Genomic DNA, 3917 nt, shown 5'->3' with positions numbered 1-3917 from the left:
CGAGCGCTACACGACATTCCTTGTTATCCTTGCATTGCCGTGATACCTATACAACGCAGATATATTCACATTTCGTGGTTGTATAATTCGATCGCAACAATTTGTTTTGTTATAAAATATATATATTATGTAATGTACATTTCGATGTCCTAGAAATATTGGATATTTATGCTATATCCGCAAATATAACGGCGATCGCATATCCCGATGTGGCGAGTGAAGCATCTACAGTTGGAAACGTACAAATGTTACTGACTAACATTTGTAACGCTCTGTAAATAATGTAGAAATAGTCACTACACTTAACGAGAGATATTAATGCAGGAGTAATGAATATAAGAGATCGCCGAAAAACCATGACGGCGGTCCGATTATCGATAAATTATCACAAAGGTAAGTGGCTCCTTCCAGCAGGCTGGACCTGTACGATCGCAAAATCCGCGATTTACAAAATTAATTGGAGGTTCTGCTACCAAAAGCTCCAAAAAGAATGATCTATGAAGATAAAAATAATGTTTCGCATGGATACAAGAGATATAATATTTATTTAAATTAATAGCGCTTAATTTTTTCCACTAACTGCTAATCTCTTTCGATTTTACTTCCTCTGATCGGTCTATCACTTTAATCATCCTTGCGACTTCTTCATCAGATGCTTCTTTTTCATTTCTTCGTCTCTTTTAAAGGGAGGAGATATAATAACAGTTTGATGAGAGGTAACAGGCGGTTGTGATCGCGATTGAAAATGGTAACGAATTTCCCTCGACAGATCCAGGCTCCTGAAATAGCTTCTTAGTTAGGGGATTAAATTTGCGCTTGTAAACAGCTCGCGCATTTCGTTTTCATGCCATCAGCCTAAAATTATATGAAATTGATAAAACTTAAAATAAAATTGTCGCGGTTATTGAAATTTTATGGACAATCTAAAGATAATGCGTCAGCGAAATGCTGTCCTTGATAAATCGATTATCGTTCTTCTCTCGCACAATATACACATACATCAACTTATATTAACGTTATTTATTTTCTCACTTCTATTTTGTGTTAACTTTTGAACGCAGCGTCCGCTCCAAAATTAATCTATTGAAAGTATTCACATGTGCAGGCTGACACTTTATGATTAAAATACCGCGCTATGCATACGGCGCAACAATATAGCTGTACGTTTATTCATGGTGCCTCCATTTTCAATGGAAAATACTCTTTATTAATACGTAACTCACAATTAACGCTTAAATCATTCAGTCATACATACATAAACTAATATACAGAACAGACACACTACATATAGATACGAGATAATCGTGCTTTATATGTAGATAAATTTCTGATTCATTTCATTAGATATATTTGAAATCACCGAAATACTTAGTAGCATAATCGTAAAAAAATCCGCTAACAAACATGGTTCGATGGTTTAGTACAAAAGAAAAATGTAACGCAAAAAAAATTAAAAGCATTATAAAATAATAAATAGTAGAATCATATTTAACATAGCATAAATTGTTAATAATTAAGATATGAGGAGATATATATATATGATTTTTATATAGAACCTATTAGCACTTTATTTTAAATTGCAATCTTCTTGCATTAAGCCATCGAATTGCGCGAAGCGTGTCCGTTTTTAAGTCCGCTGCTTTCTCGAGTCGGCCGTTCGTTTTTCGCTTTAATGAGAAAAACTTTCCTCGGATTAAGAAGCGCGATTTAGAAAATGTGAGAGAGAGACAAGTCAAAGATATATCTTCAATACTCTCATTCGAAGCAGCCGAAATTGACAGAGTATCGGTCTACTCGAACGGACATAGATTGTGGGATAGCAAATATACGCTGTTTTTAATACTCCTTGTTATCCTTAGTAAGAGATAATTTACAGAAAAGACAATGGAGAACGTATCTGCCGTTTAATTAATTGTAGCATGAACACGTCAATCTCGCTTTTTCTTGTGAGCGACGCTGAAATTCAATGGCTCGATGATGAGCGGCGAGAGTTACGATTTCATCATCGACGATCAATCATGCTTCGTCATTCGCAGGCACAATGAGAAGTGCACAGTACTTACAAATAGAGCTTCAGTTCGGAGATAATCATGATATTGGTATTGTTATACACACATTAGAGATGATCAGGTCAATTGACAACATTGACAATGAGATATATGCCGCTTTCGCGGTAAATTTAATAATTATAAAATTATGAAAAGAATATAATAATTATATTTAATAGATATTATGAGATTTTATTATAAAAAGCGATGAGAAATAACTAGTTATATACTATTCGAAAACACATTTGTGTCTTTTATACCGCGTGATACTACAATTGGTTTGGTCGACGCTATATTTGCTCCATCACACTTGTGTATAAAGTATAATATTAACCTTTCTATCGTTTACTAATCAAATTTTGAAAGATAGCTAACCGATTATATATACGATTAATTTATATGTATATGGAATTTTATAAAAATCTATACGTTTTTCAAAACAATTCTCTTTAATTGTTTTCATCGAAAATCTTTTCTGTCAAGAATAGTTTTGGTAATGATAAAATTCTGAAATGTACTTTTTGCATACCCACACCTATTATTGTCTAGTTTGGCTTTTTAATTTGAAAATCGTCCATCTTATTAAAAGCAGTGCACTCGTTACAGCGAAGAAAAATAGTCTATCATTACATTCTGATTAATTTTTCAAGCAGATATATTGATTGTGTTGTAAATATTGTAATACTGAAGATTTTTTTCTAGTTTCCTATAGCTATTAATATCAGGTCTCTTTTCCCTGTATAGTTACTCATTTACTAAACCTCTATATTTACCGGCAGTTACCATTTATAAGCAAAAAAATTAATTTTTTCGTATTTTATATAAATAGAGTATTTAAAAAGCGAAAGATAGTAAAGGAGAGAGAGAGAGAGAGAGAGGAAGAGAGAAAGATAAAGAGTTATGCTCATGTATAGATGCATATAAGTCTACTGCTGTCTGCGCGGACTACTCTCTCGTATATTTTATTCTAAAAATGTATTTTTAATAATAAACCGTTTTAAAAAATAGCAATCTATCGTTTAATATTTCTATCGTATTAAAATTTTTTTCTCTTTGGAAAAAGCTTTAGAGCAAATCATTCCTCAATTTTCACACAAGAGAGGATTCTGAGTTTCTTCTATATAATAGTTGTCCGACTTATATTTTGCAAAATGGGTGTAATGAATATGTTTTGTGCAAAGAAGATGCGATATAACTTCCGCATAGTAATAATCTGCCCATTTAAGATAAAAAGGTAAGTTAGAAAATTATCAGAGAGAGAAAAAAAAGAAAGTAATGAAATATGAAAGCAAGGAGGAAATATTTCTGGAAAAATAGGAACGCGAAAGAAATAAGACGTGTGCGCGTTTCGTAATAGAAATTATTATTATTAGCGCAGTAACGGTGATTATTTAATGAGACGTTTATTTGACGCATACATTGTTATTGTCGTAAGATTTATATCATCTCAGAAATTATAAGTATATATATATATATATATATACTATTGTTGATTGTGTCTTCTGAAAAAAATCACGGGTCTAACTAATAAATTAGTTAATGGCGTGATGCATTATTACGGCGAACTGAAACATGCATCAATAAAAAAAAATATAATTGGATGAAAATAGCACTATGTATGAAGATATAAGCAAAGTTTGAAAAAAAAATCGTGTGATTGTATTATTATCATAAACTAAGCGTGAAAAGCGTCAATTCCTCATTCTAGAAAAAAACTTTTAATCTTAATAGACTATGCTTTCAATTTTAATATGATACGCTTTCAGTTTTAATGCTGTTCTTATTATCTTCTCGACTATGTTCGTAGAAAAGTATTCCTGGAGATTTGGATTTCCAAAGATGTTTTCCGGTAGAAATAAAAGGCACATA

Source organism: Formica exsecta, unplaced genomic scaffold (genome assembly GCF_003651465.1).
Source record: "Formica exsecta isolate Colony F162 unplaced genomic scaffold, ASM365146v1 scaffold26, whole genome shotgun sequence".
Lineage (NCBI taxonomy): Eukaryota > Metazoa > Arthropoda > Insecta > Hymenoptera > Formicidae > Formica > Formica exsecta.
This window is presented reverse-complemented; position numbering follows the sequence as displayed.